We start from the raw sequence: 6718 nt of genomic DNA on the forward strand, positions 1-6718 counted from the left end.
TCTGAATACTGTCTAGATAAACTAACTTATTTAAAATCTTTTAAGCTCTATCTAGGTAATATTTAACAAGTCCTAAATTTCATACAATTTGGATAAGTGTTTCTAAGTGCAAAAAAAGAATCAAATGATATCAGTGACACACACACAGTTTATACAGTGGCATATTCATTTAAGAACTTTCGAATTTAAACTTCAGTTCCTGGAATATGGTGCAGGGTAACAGTAAACCTCTTTAGTGTATTCACCACTGAATATTCAGTTAACAGCAAGAACAACCAACTGACCAAATAATACATTTTAATTTCTAAAAATAAATACACAACAGGGGTTACCACGATGAATTTTGTTTTCAATCTAAGTACATACCTTGCTCTGACTGCAACCTAATATTAATTACAGTGGTAGTAGAGATTAGTAATAAACAATTTGATAGGTTTAGCTTGGACAATAGGGAGTTTGGAAATAGTAGATTTACAGCATATGTTAAATAATATTCTGTCACATTTAAAAACAAACATAATAGAAAATTGAAGAATAAGCTTTTATTTCATTATTCTAATCTCAGGATTACTAAGAATGAAACAACTTTGTTGAAATTGAAGGCTGTGATAGAATAAAAATTATTGAAACTTTGTTTAAATTTTGTTAATATTAAAGTTTCAGTAAAGAGTATATTTTGAACTTCAAAGATCCAAACATTTACATAATTTACTAATATCACCATAACTGTAAGTTTATATTTCAGAGAAATGTGTAATTCAATGAAATAAAATATTAATATGAAGTTTAAAATATGTCAGAGACAACACTAACCATGTTTTTATATCTTAAATGAAACAAAACAATATGTCTACGTGAATGTATTTCATGATATATGTAACATTCATATAGCTAATGGTTAAGATTACACTGCAAGAACACCCTAATTTGGCCACTTAAAAGAGCAGCAGCTGACAGCTGATTTAAGTAAAAATAAATTAACAGTCATAATTTTATCAAGCAGATTAACAGTTAGTCTTTTTAACATAAAACTCTTGATTAATTAAACATATTAGGCTTGAAATACTATTAAACATAATAAATAGAGAGCAAAACAAAACAGAATAACACTAACAGTTTGATTACAAAATAAAAACATACCTTTTAACTACAACAAAAAAATTACACACAAAGAAAGAGAGTGTTATATCAATTACATTATTTTATCAAGACTGTTGATTAATGAAACATGATTTAAGGGGTTAGTGTTCCATTTTCAACACTTGAAGTTATCAGCACTAGTGAGCATTTTAATTTCATACATTTTCTATAATGACATTTCTTTTACACCTTGCACATAGTACACTTTATTGAAGCAAAGCAATGCACTGCTAAATATTTTACTGCACCCCATTAACAGTCTGTTCCAGTGCATGGGAGAAGCTGGTACATATATATTTTGATGAGATGTGTGTGGTTTTGTTTTTTAAACATTTTGTTTAAATAATGAACATAATAGAAATCAAATTTTTCATATGAGTGGCTTTAATGTGTGGTTAACACTTAAACATTATCAAATGTTTTCTGTTAATGAGAGAAAAAAAAATCTGACAATATAGATATGCCATCTGATAAACCATCAAATGTTCAGAATTATTTGATTTCCTGGTTAGCAAATGAGCATCCATACCAAGCCATATGTAATATACTGATAACAGAAAAGACTTTGATGTCCCAAATTAAGCATTATTTAACCATATCGTGATGGGTCACAGATAAATAACCATGTCATTGCATTTGTTGACTTTTACTTAAAATATTATGAACTACTATTTTATGAATTTATGTTTGATATCAAATTGTAGATTATAATTAAAATGTTAGTATTATACATCAGTTGTTGTTGTTTTTTAATTTAAAAGTAAATATTAAAAGAACACAACTAAATATCAATCTTTGTAAGTCACATGGTGTGTTGAATACAGCATTGGTTCAAATTAGATGTTTGTGATTCAAAATACTAGGTCTATAGTTCCATACAAATTAGGAACTCAAATTACCAATGTAGTCAAGATAGATTATAAAATAATAACCTTGCATCTTTTCATTTTGCTGCAATATGGCTTGTGTACTGAATGAAACAGAGGCCTCATTTGCCTCTTTCCATTTTTGGAAATAGTCCCTTACATACACTTCAATATATGATATATGAAAACCCCAAGCAACAGCTTAGAATAACCCCTACTAGATTTATCAGTCATTTTAATCTGTTAGAAGTCTCCTCATTTTTTTAACTAAGATTTAAAGGAGGTAGGTTGTGTGTTTAGTCTGCTCAAAATTTCATTTTTTTTTTGCAAATAAATACTGGTTAGTTACTAAGATTGATAAACTATTGGGCTTGTATGGTATCAATATAGTAATTTATAACTTTTTAGTCATTAAACTGTATATATAAAACCTAAAAACATAAATTTCATATTTTCTCTTTGCAAAATTCTGAAAGGACTAGTAATCTACATCAAGCAGCAAGTTCAAAGGCTGTAACTAGAAGAGATAATTATTTACTTTGCTTCTTTATTTATTGTTCAATATATTTAAGCAAAATAAGTTTAATACCTTATTTCTAAATAATAATAATAAATATACATATATATTTCATAATGAATGAAATGTGACTACATATTACAAAATATTACTAACTCGTCCACTGAAAACACAGCCAAGACAAGGTCACTTTAAGACCAAAGTTCAGTTTTATATTACTGAATTGATGCAAGTTCTGAAATGTTAGCCAGGCACAATAAGAAAGTCAATATAATAAAAAACAATAAATATATAAAAATGTATAATGTTATGAGATTTAAGTTATTTAGTCTGAATATTTGTGTTATTCAGTAATCACTCTAGAACAAAAAACCACCATATTTTACATTTTCTAATTGTTTTTAATAACTACAAGGTCAGTCAAATTTACACACACCACATAGTTAGGGTAAAGAAAATAGATATAATGTCTTAATGGAAACAGTCATCTGATATGTACTTACAAAGATTTAGTGACTGCACAAATAATATTTGAGATTTCTGGGATGAAAAATAGTTTTTAATCATAACATGAACATCACTTTGCACTCAGACTAGTAAAAGAACAGATTCAATATTTTCACAAAAAAAACACCTTTAGTACAAATTATTCATTAAAAAAAAATTGTGTTCAAAATGCTTGCAATCTTTACTAAAAGTTTGCCACATTTTGTGAAGATATACACACCCCATCAAAAGTCAGAGCAAAAACACTTAACATTTGCAAATGTGTATAGAAACTTGTGTATATTATACCAAACCAGTCACAAAAGAAATAATATAACAAATATTTTAGAAGAGTGGCTGGCATGACTCTACATAAGAGGTGAACTACAGCCTGTTGGGGTTGAAGACATAAAAATATAATAGCCAAGAAGTTGCACCAATAAGGGTTCCAATTAGGAGTTTCAGAAATAAATTATTAATTTGCAACTAATATAGACCATCATATTAGACATAGGAGATCAGTGAGAAGCTGTGAGATGAATGCTGAGATGTTACTAATCAAAATAGTGTTTGCTATAAGATGAGATGTAGTAAATGTATAATTTTAGTTCCTAATTTTCAAAAAGCCAGTTCTGAAATCATGAGACAATGTCTACCATAAGTAATTTGGAAAATGCATTTACAATTTCATGTGGATGAAATTTGGAAAATATTTAAATATAAATTGCTTTTAATTACAAACAGACATGTTCTTAAACAGAGGAAAAGGATAACATTTAAGATAAACTCTAAATGATGAAGTAAAGACACAGAGAAAAAAATGAAGGAAAAAAAGGCCATCAACTTAAAAAGTTTAAAATGACGTAAAAAATGAAGGATTTACAGAAATACAAGAAAGCTAAAGATTATCAATGTTATGTTAAAAATAAGATCAACATTACCAACTCTCCAATCTTCAAGCACCTGCCCAATGCTTTGTATCTGAAAAAATGGCAAGTGATATTTCATTCTCCTTAGACACCTCCTAAAGTGTGATCGCTTCCTTAAAATTTTACCAACAAGACAGTTTCTGGATTTGATAAATCTCCGTATGCACTCTATATTTATCATTGTACAGTAATACCAAATTTAACAAATTAGTTGGAAAGCAAAGGTATTCTTAAAATATATAGTAAACTGAAGGTGCTTGTAAAAGTGCCAAAATTAGGTGCTTGAAGATATGCAAGCACAATCATATTATATATATATATTAGGCACTTTGTAAGCCAGATAAATTTTGCATTAAATCACTTTACTGGGCCATGACAAATGGCAGATCCAGAACAAATCTTAGGTGAGGGTAGTTTGTATTGGTAGCACCATTGTCACTGTGTACATACACATATAAATAACATAAGTGTATTGTTCCATAATCACCAAAATATCTAAAAAAAACAAACTAAAATTATAAACATCAGTGAATAGAAGACTTCTCTGTTCTAACTTATCTCCATCAGGCTGCATTAGGGAAAGTGTACTTTTCATATCTTATAACATTGCATTATGGTACACATTTGTGCAACCTTTGAATGATTTGTGGAACTCATGAATGAGAGCATCTTTATCAAAATGGCACCCAAAACATTCTTAAATGGCAGGCAATACTGGAATAAAGAATACAGATGTTATAAATGATTCATTAGCAAAGTATTAATGGCAGTTGCTACTATTTCTTAGATACCACACCTGTTTCAGCTTCAAAGAAGGTAAATAACTTGATAAACAATAAATCTTTTATTTTAATATGACAAAAAAAAGAGTGCATAAGCAGCATGACTCTTGAAATGCAGTGTTTAACTCCTCGTGTCAGATTAGAAAGGGGGCAACTTGGGCAGTTATCCCCCATACCCGTTACTAATCATTATAGTTTGTTAATGTTTAAAAACAGAAATTAAGCCAAAATAGACTAAGAACCACTAATCTGAATAATCCAGGTACTTTCCAGTATTTCACATAGAATGCTCAAAATTAAAAACACTGTTTCTATTCTCTTTTGTAAGAACAAAAGACGATAGTTAAAACTGGATGTTTGTCTGAAGATGTGGCAAATGCTATTAGATATATGATGTTAATCATTATATTCATATTACTTTTATTTTGTGCTCGTGTTTAAGGAGGAATGGCAACCTTGATGAGCTGAATTACATTTCATCACTTTATTATTTTTCAGATGTTTTAATTAACGCTACCAATCAAAACAGAATGTATTAGACAATTTACAGAATATCTCAGGCATATCTTTAATTATTAATGTGAAAACTGAATGATATAGTATAAAACGTTACTTCGAAATTTTAAATACCGATTACTTAAACTGTGTAAAAATTAAAAACCGTTCTGATGCCAACAAGTTCTGGATTAATTGTAATAATACTATAATAATGGCATCTATTTATTTACCTTTAAATATTTGCTCGATTTAGTTACTATTATAAATAATTAATAAAAATTAATATATTAATATATAATTATCGAAATTGGCTTTTTTAACTTTTATTACTTTTTCTTAATTTTCACACTGTTTCCTACTAAATATGTAATAATACCTCTTAAAAAATAAACAACCCAAATTTCAAAACTTCAATTATACTATGCTAAATTTGACTATATAAAGAATTGTACATTTTAATTGCGTTTCAATTATGATCGTAAGCCTACCTTATTTTTATGTTTCTATGATTTAGGACAATTTCTCTCGTTCCGTCTAAACCCAACCTAAAGGGTGCGACTTCGTAAGTTTCTCATTCTCGGCCCTAAACGCCCTCTGTCAATAAAAATTCCAAAAAGCAAAACTTGAAATACTTTTAGAAATCGTGTAGCTTTACATGCAGATATGTTTTGACAACATACGAAGTTCACCTAAGCGTAGAAGTAATACAATATGGAATTAAAATATCTAAATCAACTTTTACGTACATCTGCAAGATGGCATTGTCGCAACTTCAAAGCTTCTTATCAGCCTTTAATCATTGAAATACAGACCCCGTATAACCTCATCAACTTTTTACACAACACATTTATCAAAAGTGTTTACATATCTTACTGTCAGATACCACTGATTTCCAACTAAAAGTGGCAAGATATGTCGGCTGAAAAACTAAACCTTCCTTAATTCTGTATTCTCTGACTAACTGAATTGGAAAGAAAGAAGAAAAAAAGAAATTGAACACAACTGTATATCATAATAAACAGTCTTTACTCAAACAAACACAATGAAAATGTACTTTATTTTCAAAAACAATTAATTACCTTTACTGGAGAGTTAGGTTTGAAGTCGTCACTAGCTTAGTCACACGAGGTCATATGTCAAACTAAGTCTGTTAAAATCCTGTTCCAGATTGAACAAATCTCACGTTAAATTAGTTTCAGTGAGAAACCAACTGAAATTAATAATTAATTTCTAATATATACTAACAGTAACTTTTTACAGTAGGCAACTTATGACTTCAATTATTTAAATAATTAAAATAAAAAAATTATTTTCAATAAAAATTCCTGTTATTGTATTTATGAATTGAAGCTCACGTTACTCAATTAACTCATAATATCAGATTTAACTATTATTCTCTTGTAGAAGATTAGTCCGATTCAGGTACCGCAAACTAAGTTACGTGAGTTGCAGGTGTTAGCACTCATTGAGAATTGGAGTGCTACGGACACATTCCTTTTA

General features: G+C 28.8%; 1 protein-coding gene across 10 annotated transcripts in view; it reads right to left on the reverse strand.

Moving 5' to 3' along the window:
- LOC143225464 (rho guanine nucleotide exchange factor 7-like) overlaps positions 1 to 6321 on the reverse strand; it is a 74724-nt gene extending 68403 nt beyond the window's left edge. For 3 of the 10 annotated variants that reach the window (XM_076454927.1, XM_076454925.1, XM_076454923.1), the window contains exons 1-3: positions 5965 to 6089; positions 5707 to 5812; positions 3951 to 3990 (exon numbers count right to left, since the gene is read on the reverse strand). The gene's annotated coding sequence lies outside the window, so the exon portion shown is untranslated. Of the gene's footprint in view, positions 1 to 3950; positions 3991 to 5706; positions 5904 to 5964; positions 6090 to 6297 lie in introns of those variants that run through there. The other 7 variants (XM_076454919.1, XM_076454917.1, XM_076454921.1 and 4 more) reach the window with 7 other exon arrangements.
- Positions 6322 to 6718: the final 397 nt, after the last annotated feature.

The sequence above is a fragment of the Tachypleus tridentatus genome, chromosome 9, assembly GCF_004210375.1.
Source record: "Tachypleus tridentatus isolate NWPU-2018 chromosome 9, ASM421037v1, whole genome shotgun sequence".
In the NCBI taxonomy this organism is placed as follows: domain Eukaryota; kingdom Metazoa; phylum Arthropoda; class Merostomata; order Xiphosura; family Limulidae; genus Tachypleus; species Tachypleus tridentatus.